Raw genomic sequence first — 18,663 nt, 5'->3', positions numbered from 1 at the left:
TCGCTACCCCTGCCAGCCCTCTTTTCATGCTACCTTTCTTGTGTGACGAAGATGCGTCCATACTGATTTTAAACTATCGTAAGATGCGATATTAAGGAACTCCGTTTGAAGAAGAGTGTGCCAAGGAAGATTAGCAAAGTGTGTCTGCAAATAACGAAACAGTATGAAACGACAGAAATGTTGTGAAACACGTCCGGGCATATTGTTTTGTAGCAGTGCACATCTGCAAATTTGTAAACAAAAATTTATCTTTCGCCTCTAGAGGAGATGGATGCTTTGTTGAACCTCCTGTGTCCTCTGTCCGTGTTTTCGCACCTTTCCAGCGCAGCGCTGCTCTACTCTAGTAGCTCCGAACGGCCGCACACGGCGTCTCGGACACGCCGGTTCGGCCCGCGCCCATCTCGCAGATGTTTGTCGTGCTTGTGCGGTCATATGGAGCGCGACCCGAGCGGCAGCGAGCGGCAGTCGAAGCAAAGTCGGGACAAGTCGGGACGGAAGGGGAGGGGACAGGCGAAAATGCACCGCGCAAATTACGCAAATATCTGGAAGCGCGGCGCGTGTCAGCCGGGTGAGAAAGCTTCCGCCGGTCCAGCAGGACACTGCCACACCCCGCGCAGTCCCCCCGACGCCCGGCCCCGCGCCGGATAACAAGAACAAGGTGCGTCTCCCGCGAGTGTCGGAGGCCGCACGCACCAAACGAATGACAGGCGGTGCAACGAGCAGCCGCGCTGTGCGTGTCACCCACGTGGCGGTGGAAGGACGTGCTTTGCGTCAAATGTGCCACGGAAAACGGCGATTGCGTGTGTTGGGAGAAGGGGCGAAGGCTTCCTCTGCCGTGCGGCCACATTATAAGGACGCCAACGGCCATACCATGTTGAATACACCGGTTCTCGTCCGATCACCGAAGTTAAGCAACATCGGGCCCGGTTAGTACTTGGATGGGTGACCGCCTGGGAACACCGGGTGCTGTTGGCTCTATCTCATCTTTTAATTTTTGCGTCGCTACACCTGCCTGCCCTCTTTTTCATACTAACTTTCAGGTGTGACAAAGATGCTTCCACAAGCATTTTAAAGTACTGTACTAAACGTAAGACACGAAATTGCAGTAATGAACTCAGTTTGAGCAAGAATGCGCGGAGGAAGAGTGCTAGGAAGTCGTTGGAATTAACGAAACACTACGAATCGACAGATGTGTCCTTGAAACGCGTCAGAGCCAACTGTTTTGTAGCGGCGCTAAATTCGAAAAACTAACTAAATACATAAATTAAAAAAAAAAAAAAAAAAAAACAGCCGTTCTCGTCCGATCACCGAAGATAAGCAACAACGTTAGTATTCGGATCGGCGACCGCCTGGGAACTCTGGCTGTCTTCATTTTTGGCTTTTTTGTCGCTACCCCTGCCAGCCCTCTTTTCATGCTACCTTTCTTGTGTGACGAAGATGCGTCCATACTGATTTTAAACTATCGTAAGATGCGATATTAAGGAACTCCGTTTGAAGAAGAGTGTGCCAAGGAAGATTAGCAAAGTGTGTCTGCAAATAACGAAACAGTATGAAACGACAGAAATGTTGTGAAACACGTCCGGGCATATTGTTTTGTAGCAGTGCACATCTGCAAATTTGTAAACAAAAATTTATCTTTCGCCTCTAGAGGAGATGGATGCTTTGTTGAACCTCCTGTGTCCTCTGTCCGTGTTTTCGCACCTTTCCAGCGCAGCGCTGCTCTACTCTAGTAGCTCCGAACGGCCGCACACGGCGTCTCGGACACGCCGGTTCGGCCCGCGCCCATCTCGCAGATGTTTGTCGTGCTTGTGCGGTCATATGGAGCGCGACCCGAGCGGCAGCGAGCGGCAGTCGAAGCAAAGTCGGGACAAGTCGGGACGGAAGGGGAGGGGACAGGCGAAAATGCACCGCGCAAATTACGCAAATATCTGGAAGCGCGGCGCGTGTCAGCCGGGTGAGAAAGCTTCCGCCGGTCCAGCAGGACACTGCCACACCCCGCGCAGTCCCCCCGACGCCCGGCCCCGCGCCGGATAACAAGAACAAGGTGCGTCTCCCGCGAGTGTCGGAGGCCGCACGCACCAAACGAATGACAGGCGGTGCAACGAGCAGCCGCGCTGTGCGTGTCACCCACGTGGCGGTGGAAGGACGTGCTTTGCGTCAAATGTGCCACGGAAAACGGCGATTGCGTGTGTTGGGAGAAGGGGCGAAGGCTTCCTCTGCCGTGCGGCCACATTATAAGGACGCCAACGGCCATACCATGTTGAATACACCGGTTCTCGTCCGATCACCGAAGTTAAGCAACATCGGGCCCGGTTAGTACTTGGATGGGTGACCGCCTGGGAACACCGGGTGCTGTTGGCTCTATCTCATCTTTTAATTTTTGCGTCGCTACACCTGCCTGCCCTCTTTTTCATACTAACTTTCAGGTGTGACAAAGATGCTTCCACAAGCATTTTAAAGTACTGTACTAAACGTAAGACACGAAATTGCAGTAATGAACTCAGTTTGAGCAAGAATGCGCGGAGGAAGAGTGCTAGGAAGTCGTTGGAATTAACGAAACACTACGAATCGACAGATGTGTCCTTGAAACGCGTCAGAGCCAACTGTTTTGTAGCGGCGCTAAATTCGAAAAACTAACTAAATACATAAATTAAAAAAAAAAAAAAAAAAAAACAGCCGTTCTCGTCCGATCACCGAAGATAAGCAACAACGTTAGTATTCGGATCGGCGACCGCCTGGGAACTCTGGCTGTCTTCATTTTTGGCTTTTTTGTCGCTACCCCTGCCAGCCCTCTTTTCATGCTACCTTTCTTGTGTGACGAAGATGCGTCCATACTGATTTTAAACTATCGTAAGATGCGATATTAAGGAACTCCGTTTGAAGAAGAGTGTGCCAAGGAAGATTAGCAAAGTGTGTCTGCAAATAACGAAACAGTATGAAACGACAGAAATGTTGTGAAACACGTCCGGGCATATTGTTTTGTAGCAGTGCACATCTGCAAATTTGTAAACAAAAATTTATCTTTCGCCTCTAGAGGAGATGGATGCTTTGTTGAACCTCCTGTGTCCTCTGTCCGTGTTTTCGCACCTTTCCAGCGCAGCGCTGCTCTACTCTAGTAGCTCCGAACGGCCGCACACGGCGTCTCGGACACGCCGGTTCGGCCCGCGCCCATCTCGCAGATGTTTGTCGTGCTTGTGCGGTCATATGGAGCGCGACCCGAGCGGCAGCGAGCGGCAGTCGAAGCAAAGTCGGGACAAGTCGGGACGGAAGGGGAGGGGACAGGCGAAAATGCACCGCGCAAATTACGCAAATATCTGGAAGCGCGGCGCGTGTCAGCCGGGTGAGAAAGCTTCCGCCGGTCCAGCAGGACACTGCCACACCCCGCGCAGTCCCCCCGACGCCCGGCCCCGCGCCGGATAACAAGAACAAGGTGCGTCTCCCGCGAGTGTCGGAGGCCGCACGCACCAAACGAATGACAGGCGGTGCAACGAGCAGCCGCGCTGTGCGTGTCACCCACGTGGCGGTGGAAGGACGTGCTTTGCGTCAAATGTGCCACGGAAAACGGCGATTGCGTGTGTTGGGAGAAGGGGCGAAGGCTTCCTCTGCCGTGCGGCCACATTATAAGGACGCCAACGGCCATACCATGTTGAATACACCGGTTCTCGTCCGATCACCGAAGTTAAGCAACATCGGGCCCGGTTAGTACTTGGATGGGTGACCGCCTGGGAACACCGGGTGCTGTTGGCTCTATCTCATCTTTTAATTTTTGCGTCGCTACACCTGCCTGCCCTCTTTTTCATACTAACTTTCAGGTGTGACAAAGATGCTTCCACAAGCATTTTAAAGTACTGTACTAAACGTAAGACACGAAATTGCAGTAATGAACTCAGTTTGAGCAAGAATGCGCGGAGGAAGAGTGCTAGGAAGTCGTTGGAATTAACGAAACACTACGAATCGACAGATGTGTCCTTGAAACGCGTCAGAGCCAACTGTTTTGTAGCGGCGCTAAATTCGAAAAACTAACTAAATACATAAATTAAAAAAAAAAAAAAAAAAAAACAGCCGTTCTCGTCCGATCACCGAAGATAAGCAACAACGTTAGTATTCGGATCGGCGACCGCCTGGGAACTCTGGCTGTCTTCATTTTTGGCTTTTTTGTCGCTACCCCTGCCAGCCCTCTTTTCATGCTACCTTTCTTGTGTGACGAAGATGCGTCCATACTGATTTTAAACTATCGTAAGATGCGATATTAAGGAACTCCGTTTGAAGAAGAGTGTGCCAAGGAAGATTAGCAAAGTGTGTCTGCAAATAACGAAACAGTATGAAACGACAGAAATGTTGTGAAACACGTCCGGGCATATTGTTTTGTAGCAGTGCACATCTGCAAATTTGTAAACAAAAATTTATCTTTCGCCTCTAGAGGAGATGGATGCTTTGTTGAACCTCCTGTGTCCTCTGTCCGTGTTTTCGCACCTTTCCAGCGCAGCGCTGCTCTACTCTAGTAGCTCCGAACGGCCGCACACGGCGTCTCGGACACGCCGGTTCGGCCCGCGCCCATCTCGCAGATGTTTGTCGTGCTTGTGCGGTCATATGGAGCGCGACCCGAGCGGCAGCGAGCGGCAGTCGAAGCAAAGTCGGGACAAGTCGGGACGGAAGGGGAGGGGACAGGCGAAAATGCACCGCGCAAATTACGCAAATATCTGGAAGCGCGGCGCGTGTCAGCCGGGTGAGAAAGCTTCCGCCGGTCCAGCAGGACACTGCCACACCCCGCGCAGTCCCCCCGACGCCCGGCCCCGCGCCGGATAACAAGAACAAGGTGCGTCTCCCGCGAGTGTCGGAGGCCGCACGCACCAAACGAATGACAGGCGGTGCAACGAGCAGCCGCGCTGTGCGTGTCACCCACGTGGCGGTGGAAGGACGTGCTTTGCGTCAAATGTGCCACGGAAAACGGCGATTGCGTGTGTTGGGAGAAGGGGCGAAGGCTTCCTCTGCCGTGCGGCCACATTATAAGGACGCCAACGGCCATACCATGTTGAATACACCGGTTCTCGTCCGATCACCGAAGTTAAGCAACATCGGGCCCGGTTAGTACTTGGATGGGTGACCGCCTGGGAACACCGGGTGCTGTTGGCTCTATCTCATCTTTTAATTTTTGCGTCGCTACACCTGCCTGCCCTCTTTTTCATACTAACTTTCAGGTGTGACAAAGATGCTTCCACAAGCATTTTAAAGTACTGTACTAAACGTAAGACACGAAATTGCAGTAATGAACTCAGTTTGAGCAAGAATGCGCGGAGGAAGAGTGCTAGGAAGTCGTTGGAATTAACGAAACACTACGAATCGACAGATGTGTCCTTGAAACGCGTCAGAGCCAACTGTTTTGTAGCGGCGCTAAATTCGAAAAACTAACTAAATACATAAATTAAAAAAAAAAAAAAAAAAAAACAGCCGTTCTCGTCCGATCACCGAAGATAAGCAACAACGTTAGTATTCGGATCGGCGACCGCCTGGGAACTCTGGCTGTCTTCATTTTTGGCTTTTTTGTCGCTACCCCTGCCAGCCCTCTTTTCATGCTACCTTTCTTGTGTGACGAAGATGCGTCCATACTGATTTTAAACTATCGTAAGATGCGATATTAAGGAACTCCGTTTGAAGAAGAGTGTGCCAAGGAAGATTAGCAAAGTGTGTCTGCAAATAACGAAACAGTATGAAACGACAGAAATGTTGTGAAACACGTCCGGGCATATTGTTTTGTAGCAGTGCACATCTGCAAATTTGTAAACAAAAATTTATCTTTCGCCTCTAGAGGAGATGGATGCTTTGTTGAACCTCCTGTGTCCTCTGTCCGTGTTTTCGCACCTTTCCAGCGCAGCGCTGCTCTACTCTAGTAGCTCCGAACGGCCGCACACGGCGTCTCGGACACGCCGGTTCGGCCCGCGCCCATCTCGCAGATGTTTGTCGTGCTTGTGCGGTCATATGGAGCGCGACCCGAGCGGCAGCGAGCGGCAGTCGAAGCAAAGTCGGGACAAGTCGGGACGGAAGGGGAGGGGACAGGCGAAAATGCACCGCGCAAATTACGCAAATATCTGGAAGCGCGGCGCGTGTCAGCCGGGTGAGAAAGCTTCCGCCGGTCCAGCAGGACACTGCCACACCCCGCGCAGTCCCCCCGACGCCCGGCCCCGCGCCGGATAACAAGAACAAGGTGCGTCTCCCGCGAGTGTCGGAGGCCGCACGCACCAAACGAATGACAGGCGGTGCAACGAGCAGCCGCGCTGTGCGTGTCACCCACGTGGCGGTGGAAGGACGTGCTTTGCGTCAAATGTGCCACGGAAAACGGCGATTGCGTGTGTTGGGAGAAGGGGCGAAGGCTTCCTCTGCCGTGCGGCCACATTATAAGGACGCCAACGGCCATACCATGTTGAATACACCGGTTCTCGTCCGATCACCGAAGTTAAGCAACATCGGGCCCGGTTAGTACTTGGATGGGTGACCGCCTGGGAACACCGGGTGCTGTTGGCTCTATCTCATCTTTTAATTTTTGCGTCGCTACACCTGCCTGCCCTCTTTTTCATACTAACTTTCAGGTGTGACAAAGATGCTTCCACAAGCATTTTAAAGTACTGTACTAAACGTAAGACACGAAATTGCAGTAATGAACTCAGTTTGAGCAAGAATGCGCGGAGGAAGAGTGCTAGGAAGTCGTTGGAATTAACGAAACACTACGAATCGACAGATGTGTCCTTGAAACGCGTCAGAGCCAACTGTTTTGTAGCGGCGCTAAATTCGAAAAACTAACTAAATACATAAATTAAAAAAAAAAAAAAAAAAAACAGCCGTTCTCGTCCGATCACCGAAGATAAGCAACAACGTTAGTATTCGGATCGGCGACCGCCTGGGAACTCTGGCTGTCTTCATTTTTGGCTTTTTTGTCGCTACCCCTGCCAGCCCTCTTTTCATGCTACCTTTCTTGTGTGACGAAGATGCGTCCATACTGATTTTAAACTATCGTAAGATGCGATATTAAGGAACTCCGTTTGAAGAAGAGTGTGCCAAGGAAGATTAGCAAAGTGTGTCTGCAAATAACGAAACAGTATGAAACGACAGAAATGTTGTGAAACACGTCCGGGCATATTGTTTTGTAGCAGTGCACATCTGCAAATTTGTAAACAAAAATTTATCTTTCGCCTCTAGAGGAGATGGATGCTTTGTTGAACCTCCTGTGTCCTCTGTCCGTGTTTTCGCACCTTTCCAGCGCAGCGCTGCTCTACTCTAGTAGCTCCGAACGGCCGCACACGGCGTCTCGGACACGCCGGTTCGGCCCGCGCCCATCTCGCAGATGTTTGTCGTGCTTGTGCGGTCATATGGAGCGCGACCCGAGCGGCAGCGAGCGGCAGTCGAAGCAAAGTCGGGACAAGTCGGGACGGAAGGGGAGGGGACAGGCGAAAATGCACCGCGCAAATTACGCAAATATCTGGAAGCGCGGCGCGTGTCAGCCGGGTGAGAAAGCTTCCGCCGGTCCAGCAGGACACTGCCACACCCCGCGCAGTCCCCCCGACGCCCGGCCCCGCGCCGGATAACAAGAACAAGGTGCGTCTCCCGCGAGTGTCGGAGGCCGCACGCACCAAACGAATGACAGGCGGTGCAACGAGCAGCCGCGCTGTGCGTGTCACCCACGTGGCGGTGGAAGGACGTGCTTTGCGTCAAATGTGCCACGGAAAACGGCGATTGCGTGTGTTGGGAGAAGGGGCGAAGGCTTCCTCTGCCGTGCGGCCACATTATAAGGACGCCAACGGCCATACCATGTTGAATACACCGGTTCTCGTCCGATCACCGAAGTTAAGCAACATCGGGCCCGGTTAGTACTTGGATGGGTGACCGCCTGGGAACACCGGGTGCTGTTGGCTCTATCTCATCTTTTAATTTTTGCGTCGCTACACCTGCCTGCCCTCTTTTTCATACTAACTTTCAGGTGTGACAAAGATGCTTCCACAAGCATTTTAAAGTACTGTACTAAACGTAAGACACGAAATTGCAGTAATGAACTCAGTTTGAGCAAGAATGCGCGGAGGAAGAGTGCTAGGAAGTCGTTGGAATTAACGAAACACTACGAATCGACAGATGTGTCCTTGAAACGCGTCAGAGCCAACTGTTATGTAGCAGTGCTAAATTCGAAAAACTAACTAAATACATAAATTAAAAAAAAAAAAAAAAAAACAGCCGTTCTCGTCCGATCACCGCAGATAAGCAACAACGTTAGTATTCGGATCGGTGACTGCCTGGGACCTCTGGCTGTCTTCATACTTTGCTTTTTTGTCGCCACCACCACTGCCAGCCCTCTTTTTCAGATGTGACAACGATGTTTCCACAATGACTTAAATCTGTTGTAATAAACAAAAGATACGATATTAGGGCACTCAGTTTGAAGAAGAGTGTGCCAAGGAAGATTTCCAAAGAGTCTCTGGAAATAACAAAACAGTATGAAACGACAGAAATGTTGTGAAATACGTCAGGGCACATTGTTTTGTAGCAGTGCACAACTGCAAATTTGTAAACAACAATTTATCTTTCGTCGCTAGAAGAGATGGATGCTTTGTCGAACCTCCTGTGTCTTGTGTCCTCGTTTTCGCGCCTTTCCATGGCACGGCACGGCACGGCACGGCACGGCACGGCACGGCACAGCGCTGCTCTAGTACCTCCGAACGGCCGCACACGGCGTCTCGGACACGCCGGTTCGGCCCGCGCCCATCTCGCAGATGTTTGTCGTGCTTGTGCGGTCATATGGAGCGCGACCCGAGCGGCAGCGAGCGGCAGTCGAAGCAAAGTCGGGACAAGTCGGGACGGGAGGGGAGGGGACAGGCGAAAATGCACCGCGCAAATTACGCAAATATCTGGAAGCGCGGCGCGTGTCAGCCGGGTGAGAAAGCTTCCGCCGGTCCAGCAGGACACTGCCACACCCCGCGCAGTCCCCCCGACGCCCGGCCCCGCGCCGGATAACAAGAACAAGGTGCGTCTCCCGCGAGTGTCGGAGGCCGCACGCACCAAACGAATGACAGGCGGTGCAACGAGCAGCCGCGCTGTGCGTGTCACCCACGTGGCGGTGGAAGGACGTGCTTTGCGTCAAATGTGCCACGGAAAACGGCGATTGCGTGTGTTGGGAGAAGGGGCGAAGGCTTCCTCTGCCGTGCGGCCACATTATAAGGACGCCAACGGCCATACCATGTTGAATACACCGGTTCTCGTCCGATCACCGAAGTTAAGCAACATCGGGCCCGGTTAGTACTTGGATGGGTGACCGCCTGGGAACACCGGGTGCTGTTGGCTCTATCTCATTTTTTAATTTTTGCGTCGCTACACCTGCCAGCCCTCTTTTTCATACTAACTTTCAGGTGTGACAAAGATGCTTCCACAAGCATTTTAAAGTACTGCACTAAACATAAGACACGAAATTACAGTAATGAACTCAGTTTGAGCAAGAATGCGCCGAGGAATAGTGCTAGGAACTCGTTGGAAATGACGAAACACTACGAATCGACAGATGTGTCCTTGAAATGCGTCAGAGCCAACTGTTATGTAGCAGTGCTAAATTCGAAAAACTAACTAAATACATAAATTAAAAAAAAAAAAAAAAAAACAGCCGTTCTCGTCCGATCACCGCAGATAAGCAACAACGTTAGTATTCGGATCGGTGACTGCCTGGGACCTCTGGCTGTCTTCATACTTTGCTTTTTTGTCGCCACCACCACTGCCAGCCCTCTTTTTCAGATGTGACAACGATGTTTCCACAATGACTTAAATCTGTTGTAATAAACAAAAGATACGATATTAGGGCACTCAGTTTGAAGAAGAGTGTGCCAAGGAAGATTTCCAAAGAGTCTCTGGAAATAACAAAACAGTATGAAACGACAGAAATGTTGTGAAATACGTCAGGGCACATTGTTTTGTAGCAGTGCACAACTGCAAATTTGTAAACAACAATTTATCTTTCGTCGCTAGAAGAGATGGATGCTTTGTCGAACCTCCTGTGTCTTGTGTCCTCGTTTTCGCGCCTTTCCATGGCACGGCACGGCACGGCACGGCACGGCACGGCACGGCACAGCGCTGCTCTAGTACCTCCGAACGGCCGCACACGGCGTCTCGGACACGCCGGTTCGGCCCGCGCCCATCTCGCAGATGTTTGTCGTGCTTGTGCGGTCATATGGAGCGCGACCCGAGCGGCAGCGAGCGGCAGTCGAAGCAAAGTCGGGACAAGTCGGGACGGAAGGGGAGGGGACAGGCGAAAATGCACCGCGCAAATTACGCAAATATCTGGAAGCGCGGCGCGTGTCAGCCGGGTGAGAAAGCTTCCGCCGGTCCAGCAGGACACTGCCACACCCCGCGCAGTCCCCCCGACGCCCGGCCCCGCGCCGGATAACAAGAACAGGGTGCGTCTCCCGCGAGTGTCGGAGGCCGCACGCACCAAACGAATGACAGGCGGTGCAACGAGCAGCCGCGCTGTGCGTGTCACCCACGTGGCGGTGGAAGGACGTGCTTTGCGTCAAATGTGCCACGGAAAACGGCGATTGCGTGTGTTGGGAGAAGGGGCGAAGGCTTCCTCTGCCGTGCGGCCACATTATAAGGACGCCAACGGCCATACCATGTTGAATACACCGGTTCTCGTCCGATCACCGAAGTTAAGCAACATCGGGCCCGGTTAGTACTTGGATGGGTGACCGCCTGGGAACACCGGGTGCTGTTGGCTCTATCTCATCTTTTAATTTTTGCGTCGCTACACCTGCCTGCCCTCTTTTTCATACTAACTTTCAGGTGTGACAAAGATGCTTCCACAAGCATTTTAAAGTACTGTACTAAACGTAAGACACGAAATTGCAGTAATGAACTCAGTTTGAGCAAGAATGCGCGGAGGAAGAGTGCTAGGAAGTCGTTGGAATTAACGAAACACTACGAATCGACAGATGTGTCCTTGAAACGCGTCAGAGCCAACTGTTATGTAGCAGTGCTAAATTCGAAAAACTAACTAAATACATAAATTAAAAAAAAAAAAAAAAAAACAGCCGTTCTCGTCCGATCACCGCAGATAAGCAACAACGTTAGTATTCGGATCGGTGACTGCCTGGGACCTCTGGCTGTCTTCATACTTTGCTTTTTTGTCGCCACCACCACTGCCAGCCCTCTTTTTCAGATGTGACAACGATGTTTCCACAATGACTTAAATCTGTTGTAATAAACAAAAGATACGATATTAGGGCACTCAGTTTGAAGAAGAGTGTGCCAAGGAAGATTTCCAAAGAGTCTCTGGAAATAACAAAACAGTATGAAACGACAGAAATGTTGTGAAATACGTCAGGGCACATTGTTTTGTAGCAGTGCACAACTGCAAATTTGTAAACAACAATTTATCTTTCGTCGCTAGAAGAGATGGATGCTTTGTCGAACCTCCTGTGTCTTGTGTCCTCGTTTTCGCGCCTTTCCATGGCACGGCACGGCACGGCACGGCACGGCACGGCACGGCACAGCGCTGCTCTAGTACCTCCGAACGGCCGCACACGGCGTCTCGGACACGCCGGTTCGGCCCGCGCCCATCTCGCAGATGTTTGTCGTGCTTGTGCGGTCATATGGAGCGCGACCCGAGCGGCAGCGAGCGGCAGTCGAAGCAAAGTCGGGACAAGTCGGGACGGGAGGGGAGGGGACAGGCGAAAATGCACCGCGCAAATTACGCAAATATCTGGAAGCGCGGCGCGTGTCAGCCGGGTGAGAAAGCTTCCGCCGGTCCAGCAGGACACTGCCACACCCCGCGCAGTCCCCCCGACGCCCGGCCCCGCGCCGGATAACAAGAACAAGGTGCGTCTCCCGCGAGTGTCGGAGGCCGCACGCACCAAACGAATGACAGGCGGTGCAACGAGCAGCCGCGCTGTGCGTGTCACCCACGTGGCGGTGGAAGGACGTGCTTTGCGTCAAATGTGCCACGGAAAACGGCGATTGCGTGTGTTGGGAGAAGGGGCGAAGGCTTCCTCTGCCGTGCGGCCACATTATAAGGACGCCAACGGCCATACCATGTTGAATACACCGGTTCTCGTCCGATCACCGAAGTTAAGCAACATCGGGCCCGGTTAGTACTTGGATGGGTGACCGCCTGGGAACACCGGGTGCTGTTGGCTCTATCTCATTTTTTAATTTTTGCGTCGCTACACCTGCCAGCCCTCTTTTTCATACTAACTTTCAGGTGTGACAAAGATGCTTCCACAAGCATTTTAAAGTACTGCACTAAACATAAGACACGAAATTACAGTAATGAACTCAGTTTGAGCAAGAATGCGCCGAGGAATAGTGCTAGGAACTCGTTGGAAATGACGAAACACTACGAATCGACAGATGTGTCCTTGAAATGCGTCAGAGCCAACTGTTATGTAGCAGTGCTAAATTCGAAAAACTAACTAAATACATAAATTAAAAAAAAAAAAAAAAAAACAGCCGTTCTCGTCCGATCACCGCAGATAAGCAACAACGTTAGTATTCGGATCGGTGACTGCCTGGGACCTCTGGCTGTCTTCATACTTTGCTTTTTTGTCGCCACCACCACTGCCAGCCCTCTTTTTCAGATGTGACAACGATGTTTCCACAATGACTTAAATCTGTTGTAATAAACAAAAGATACGATATTAGGGCACTCAGTTTGAAGAAGAGTGTGCCAAGGAAGATTTCCAAAGAGTCTCTGGAAATAACAAAACAGTATGAAACGACAGAAATGTTGTGAAATACGTCAGGGCACATTGTTTTGTAGCAGTGCACAACTGCAAATTTGTAAACAACAATTTATCTTTCGTCGCTAGAAGAGATGGATGCTTTGTCGAACCTCCTGTGTCTTGTGTCCTCGTTTTCGCGCCTTTCCATGGCACGGCACGGCACGGCACGGCACGGCACGGCACGGCACAGCGCTGCTCTAGTACCTCCGAACGGCCGCACACGGCGTCTCGGACACGCCGGTTCGGCCCGCGCCCATCTCGCAGATGTTTGTCGTGCTTGTGCGGTCATATGGAGCGCGACCCGAGCGGCAGCGAGCGGCAGTCGAAGCAAAGTCGGGACAAGTCGGGACGGAAGGGGAGGGGACAGGCGAAAATGCACCGCGCAAATTACGCAAATATCTGGAAGCGCGGCGCGTGTCAGCCGGGTGAGAAAGCTTCCGCCGGTCCAGCAGGACACTGCCACACCCCGCGCAGTCCCCCCGACGCCCGGCCCCGCGCCGGATAACAAGAACAGGGTGCGTCTCCCGCGAGTGTCGGAGGCCGCACGCACCAAACGAATGACAGGCGGTGCAACGAGCAGCCGCGCTGTGCGTGTCACCCACGTGGCGGTGGAAGGACGTGCTTTGCGTCAAATGTGCCACGGAAAACGGCGATTGCGTGTGTTGGGAGAAGGGGCGAAGGCTTCCTCTGCCGTGCGGCCACATTATAAGGACGCCAACGGCCATACCATGTTGAATACACCGGTTCTCGTCCGATCACCGAAGTTAAGCAACATCGGGCCCGGTTAGTACTTGGATGGGTGACCGCCTGGGAACACCGGGTGCTGTTGGCTCTATCTCATTTTTTAATTTTTGCGTCGCTACACCTGCCAGCCCTCTTTTTCATACTAACTTTCAGGTGTGACAAAGATGCTTCCACAAGCATTTTAAAGTACTGCACTAAACATAAGACACGAAATTACAGTAATGAACTCAGTTTGAGCAAGAATGCGCCGAGGAATAGTGCTAGGAACTCGTTGGAAATGACGAAACACTACGAATCGACAGATGTGTCCTTGAAATGCGTCAGAGCCAACTGTTATGTAGCAGTGCTAAATTCGAAAAACTAACTAAATACATAAATTAAAAAAAAAAAAAAAAAACAGCCGTTCTCGTCCGATCACCGCAGATAAGCAACAACGTTAGTATTCGGATCGGTGACTGCCTGGGACCTCTGGCTGTCTTCATACTTTGCTTTTTTGTCGCCACCACCACTGCCAGCCCTCTTTTTCAGATGTGACAACGATGTTTCCACAATGACTTAAATCTGTTGTAATAAACAAAAGATACGATATTAGGGCACTCAGTTTGAAGAAGAGTGTGGCAAGGAAGATTTCCAAAGAGTCTCTGGAAATAACAAAACAGTATGAAACGACAGAAATGTTGTGAAATACGTCAGGGCACATTGTTTTGTAGCAGTGCACAACTGCAAATTTGTAAACAACAATTTATCTTTCGTCGCTAGAAGAGATGGATGCTTTGTCGAACCTCCTGTGTCTTGTGTCCTCGTTTTCGCGCCTTTCCATGGCACGGCACGGCACGGCACGGCACGGCACGGCACGGCACAGCGCTGCTCTAGTACCTCCGAACGGCCGCACACGGCGTCTCGGACACGCCGGTTCGGCCCGCGCCCATCTCGCAGATGTTTGTCGTGCTTGTGCGGTCATATGGAGCGCGACCCGAGCGGCAGCGAGCGGCAGTCGAAGCAAAGTCGGGACAAGTCGGGACGGGAGGGGAGGGGACAGGCGAAAATGCACCGCGCAAATTACGCAAATATCTGGAAGCGCGGCGCGTGTCAGCCGGGTGAGAAAGCTTCCGCCGGTCCAGCAGGACACTGCCACACCCCGCGCAGTCCCCCCGACGCCCGGCCCCGCGCCGGATAACAAGAACAAGGTGCGTCTCCCGCGAGTGTCGGAGGCCGCACGCACCAAACGAATGACAGGCGGTGCAACGAGCAGCCGCGCTGTGCGTGTCACCCACGTGGCGGTGGAAGGACGTGCTTTGCGTCAAATGTGCCACGGAAAACGGCGATTGCGTGTGTTGGGAGAAGGGGCGAAGGCTTCCTCTGCCGTGCGGCCACATTATAAGGACGCCAACGGCCATACCATGTTGAATACACCGGTTCTCGTCCGATCACCGAAGTTAAGCAACATCGGGCCCGGTTAGTACTTGGATGGGTGACCGCCTGGGAACACCGGGTGCTGTTGGCTCTATCTCATTTTTTAATTTTTGCGTCGCTACACCTGCCAGCCCTCTTTTTCATACTAACTTTCAGGTGTGACAAAGATGCTTCCACAAGCATTTTAAAGTACTGCACTAAACATAAGACACGAAATTACAGTAATGAACTCAGTTTGAGCAAGAATGCGCCGAGGAATAGTGCTAGGAACTCGTTGGAAATGACGAAACACTACGAATCGACAGATGTGTCCTTGAAATGCGTCAGAGCCAACTGTTATGTAGCAGTGCTAAATTCGAAAAACTAACTAAATACATAAATTAAAAAAAAAAAAAAAAAAAACAGCCGTTCTCGTCCGATCACCGCAGATAAGCAACAACGTTAGTATTCGGATCGGTGACTGCCTGGGACCTCTGGCTGTCTTCATACTTTGCTTTTTTGTCGCCACCACCACTGCCAGCCCTCTTTTTCAGATGTGACAACGATGTTTCCACAATGACTTAAATCTGTTGTAATAAACAAAAGATACGATATTAGGGCACTCAGTTTGAAGAAGAGTGTGCCAAGGAAGATTTCCAAAGAGTCTCTGGAAATAACAAAACAGTATGAAACGACAGAAATGTTGTGAAATACGTCAGGGCACATTGTTTTGTAGCAGTGCACAACTGCAAATTTGTAAACAACAATTTATCTTTCGTCGCTAGAAGAGATGGATGCTTTGTCGAACCTCCTGTGTCTTGTGTCCTCGTTTTCGCGCCTTTCCATGGCACGGCACGGCACGGCACGGCACGGCACGGCACGGCACAGCGCTGCTCTAGTACCTCCGAACGGCCGCACACGGCGTCTCGGACACGCCGGTTCGGCCCGCGCCCATCTCGCAGATGTTTGTCGTGCTTGTGCGGTCATATGGAGCGCGACCCGAGCGGCAGCGAGCGGCAGTCGAAGCAAAGTCGGGACAAGTCGGGACGGAAGGGGAGGGGACAGGCGAAAATGCACCGCGCAAATTACGCAAATATCTGGAAGCGCGGCGCGTGTCAGCCGGGTGAGAAAGCTTCCGCCGGTCCAGCAGGACACTGCCACACCCCGCGCAGTCCCCCCGACGCCCGGCCCCGCGCCGGATAACAAGAACAGGGTGCGTCTCCCGCGAGTGTCGGAGGCCGCACGCACCAAACGAATGACAGGCGGTGCAACGAGCAGCCGCGCTGTGCGTGTCACCCACGTGGCGGTGGAAGGACGTGCTTTGCGTCAAATGTGCCACGGAAAACGGCGATTGCGTGTGTTGGGAGAAGGGGCGAAGGCTTCCTCTGCCGTGCGGCCACATTATAAGGACGCCAACGGCCATACCATGTTGAATACACCGGTTCTCGTCCGATCACCGAAGTTAAGCAACATCGGGCCCGGTTAGTACTTGGATGGGTGACCGCCTGGGAACACCGGGTGCTGTTGGCTCTATCTCATTTTTTAATTTTTGCGTCGCTACACCTGCCAGCCCTCTTTTTCATACTAACTTTCAGGTGTGACAAAGATGCTTCCACAAGCATTTTAAAGTACTGCACTAAACATAAGACACGAAATTACAGTAATGAACTCAGTTTGAGCAAGAATGCGCCGAGGAATAGTGCTAGGAACTCGTTGGAAATGACGAAACACTACGAATCGACAGATGTGTCCTTGAAATGCGTCAGAGCCAACTGTTATGTAGCAGTGCTAAATTCGAAAAACTAACTAAATACATAAATTAAAAAAAAAAAAAAAAAAACAGCCGTTCTCGTCCGATCACCGCAGATAAGCAACAACGTTAGTATTCGGATCGGTGACTGCCTGGGACCTCTGGCTGTCTTCATACTTTGCTTTTTTGTCGCCACCACCACTGCCAGCCCTCTTTTTCAGATGTGACAACGATGTTTCCACAATGACTTAAATCTGTTGTAATAAACAAAAGATACGATATTAGGGCACTCAGTTTGAAGAAGAGTGTGGCAAGGAAGATTTCCAAAGAGTCTCTGGAAATAACAAAACAGTATGAAACGACAGAAATGTTGTGAAATACGTCAGGGCACATTGTTTTGTAGCAGTGCACAACTGCAAATTTGTAAACAACAATTTATCTTTCGTCGCTAGAAGAGATGGATGCTTTGTCGAACCTCCTGTGTCTTGTGTCCTCGTTTTCGCGCCTTTCCATGGCACGGCACGGCACGGCACGGCACGGCACGGCACGGCACAGCGCTGCTCTAGTACCTCCGAACGGCCGCACACGGCGTCTCGGACACGCCGGTTCGGCCCGCGCCCATCTCGCAGATGTTTGTCGTGCTTGTGCGGTCATATGGAGCGCGACCCGAGCGGCAGCGAGCGGCAGTCGAAGCAAAGTCGGGACAAGTCGGGACGGGAGGGGAGGGGACAGGCGAAAATGCACCGCGCAAATTACGCAAATATCTGGAAGCGCGGCGCGTGTCAGCCGGGTGAGAAAGCTTCCGCCGGTCCAGCAGGACACTGCCACACCCCGCGCAGTCCCCCCGACGCCCGGCCCCGCGCCGGATAACAAGAACAAGGTGCGTCTCCCGCGAGTGTCGGAGGCCGCACGCACCAAACGAATGACAGGCGGTGCAACGAGCAGCCGCGCTGTGCGTGTCACCCACGTGGCGGTGGAAGGACGTGCTTTGCGTCAAATGTGCCACGGAAAACGGCGATTGCGTGTGTTGGGAGAAGGGGCGAAGGCTTCCTCTGCCGTGCGGCCACATTATAAGGACGCCAACGGCCATACCATGTTGAATACACCGGTTCTCGTCCGATCACCGAAGTTAAGCAACATCGGGCCCGGTTAGTACTTGGATGGGTGACCGCCTGGGAACACCGGGTGCTGTTGGCTCTATCTCATTTTTTAATTTTTGCGTCGCTACACCTGCCAGCCCTCTTTTTCATACTAACTTTCAGGTGTGACAAAGATGCTTCCACAAGCATTTTAAAGTACTGCACTAAACATAAGACACGAAATTACAGTAATGAACTCAGTTTGAGCAAGAATGCGCCGAGGAATAGTGCTAGGAACTCGTTGGAAATGACGAAACACTACGAATCGACAGATGTGTCCTTGAAATGCGTCAGAGCCAACTGTTATGTAGCAGTGCTAAATTCGAAAAACTAACTAAATACATAAATTAAAAAAAAAAAAAAAAAAACAGCCGTTCTCGTCCGATCACCGCAGATAAGCAACAACGTTAGTATTCGGATCGGTGACTGCCTGGGACCTCTGGCTGTCTTCATACTTTGCTTTTTTGTCGCCACCACCACTGCCAGCCCTCTTTTTCAGATGTGACAACGATGTTTCCACAATGACTTAAATCTGTTGTAATAAACAAAAGATACGATATTAGGGCACTCAGTTTGAAGAAGAGTGTGCCAAGGAAGATTTCCAAAGAGTCTCTGGAAATAACAAAACAGTATGAAACGACAGAAATGTTGTGAAATACGTCAGGGCACATTGTTTTGTAGCAGTGCACAACTGCAAATTTGTAAACAACAATTTATCTTTCGTCGCTAGAAGAGATGGATGCTTTGTCGAACCTCCTGTGTCTTGTGTCCTCGTTTTCGCGCCTTTCCATGGCACGGCACGGCACGGCACGGCACGGCACGGCACGGCACAGCGCTGCTCTAGTACCTCCGAACGGCCGCACACGGCGTCTCGGACACGCCGGTTCGGCCCGCGCCC

At 51.8% G+C, this 18,663-nt stretch overlaps 13 non-coding genes across 13 annotated transcripts; all 13 read left to right on the top strand.

Moving 5' to 3' along the window:
• The first annotated feature begins 856 nt into the window (after positions 1-856).
• Positions 857-975, top strand: LOC124751259. Its single transcript, XR_007012094.1, has one exon. It is a non-coding gene; the product is annotated as a 5S ribosomal RNA (ribosomal RNA).
• Positions 976-2,242: 1,267 nt separating this feature from the next.
• Positions 2,243-2,361, top strand: LOC124751258. Its single transcript, XR_007012093.1, has one exon. It is a non-coding gene; the product is annotated as a 5S ribosomal RNA (ribosomal RNA).
• A 1,267-nt stretch (positions 2,362-3,628) lies between these two features.
• On the top strand, positions 3,629-3,747 carry LOC124751257. Its single transcript, XR_007012092.1, has one exon. It is a non-coding gene; the product is annotated as a 5S ribosomal RNA (ribosomal RNA).
• A 1,267-nt stretch (positions 3,748-5,014) lies between these two features.
• On the top strand, positions 5,015-5,133 carry LOC124751256. The gene has a single exon (XR_007012091.1). It is a non-coding gene; the product is annotated as a 5S ribosomal RNA (ribosomal RNA).
• Positions 5,134-6,400: 1,267 nt separating this feature from the next.
• Positions 6,401-6,519, top strand: LOC124751255. The gene has a single exon (XR_007012090.1). It is a non-coding gene; the product is annotated as a 5S ribosomal RNA (ribosomal RNA).
• A 1,266-nt stretch (positions 6,520-7,785) lies between these two features.
• LOC124751253 lies at positions 7,786-7,904 on the top strand. The gene has a single exon (XR_007012088.1). It is a non-coding gene; the product is annotated as a 5S ribosomal RNA (ribosomal RNA).
• Positions 7,905-9,202: 1,298 nt separating this feature from the next.
• LOC124751252 lies at positions 9,203-9,321 on the top strand. The gene has a single exon (XR_007012087.1). It is a non-coding gene; the product is annotated as a 5S ribosomal RNA (ribosomal RNA).
• A 1,298-nt stretch (positions 9,322-10,619) lies between these two features.
• LOC124751251 lies at positions 10,620-10,738 on the top strand. Its single transcript, XR_007012086.1, has one exon. It is a non-coding gene; the product is annotated as a 5S ribosomal RNA (ribosomal RNA).
• A 1,298-nt stretch (positions 10,739-12,036) lies between these two features.
• Positions 12,037-12,155, top strand: LOC124751249. The gene has a single exon (XR_007012085.1). It is a non-coding gene; the product is annotated as a 5S ribosomal RNA (ribosomal RNA).
• A 1,298-nt stretch (positions 12,156-13,453) lies between these two features.
• LOC124751248 lies at positions 13,454-13,572 on the top strand. Its single transcript, XR_007012084.1, has one exon. It is a non-coding gene; the product is annotated as a 5S ribosomal RNA (ribosomal RNA).
• A 1,297-nt stretch (positions 13,573-14,869) lies between these two features.
• Positions 14,870-14,988, top strand: LOC124751247. Its single transcript, XR_007012083.1, has one exon. It is a non-coding gene; the product is annotated as a 5S ribosomal RNA (ribosomal RNA).
• A 1,299-nt stretch (positions 14,989-16,287) lies between these two features.
• Positions 16,288-16,406, top strand: LOC124751246. The gene has a single exon (XR_007012082.1). It is a non-coding gene; the product is annotated as a 5S ribosomal RNA (ribosomal RNA).
• A 1,298-nt stretch (positions 16,407-17,704) lies between these two features.
• Positions 17,705-17,823, top strand: LOC124751245. Its single transcript, XR_007012081.1, has one exon. It is a non-coding gene; the product is annotated as a 5S ribosomal RNA (ribosomal RNA).
• The last annotated feature ends 840 nt before the right edge of the window (positions 17,824-18,663 follow it).

The sequence above is a fragment of the Schistocerca piceifrons genome, unplaced genomic scaffold, assembly GCF_021461385.2.
Source record: "Schistocerca piceifrons isolate TAMUIC-IGC-003096 unplaced genomic scaffold, iqSchPice1.1 HiC_scaffold_455, whole genome shotgun sequence".
In the NCBI taxonomy this organism is placed as follows: domain Eukaryota; kingdom Metazoa; phylum Arthropoda; class Insecta; order Orthoptera; family Acrididae; genus Schistocerca; species Schistocerca piceifrons.
This window is presented reverse-complemented; position numbering and strand designations above follow the sequence as displayed.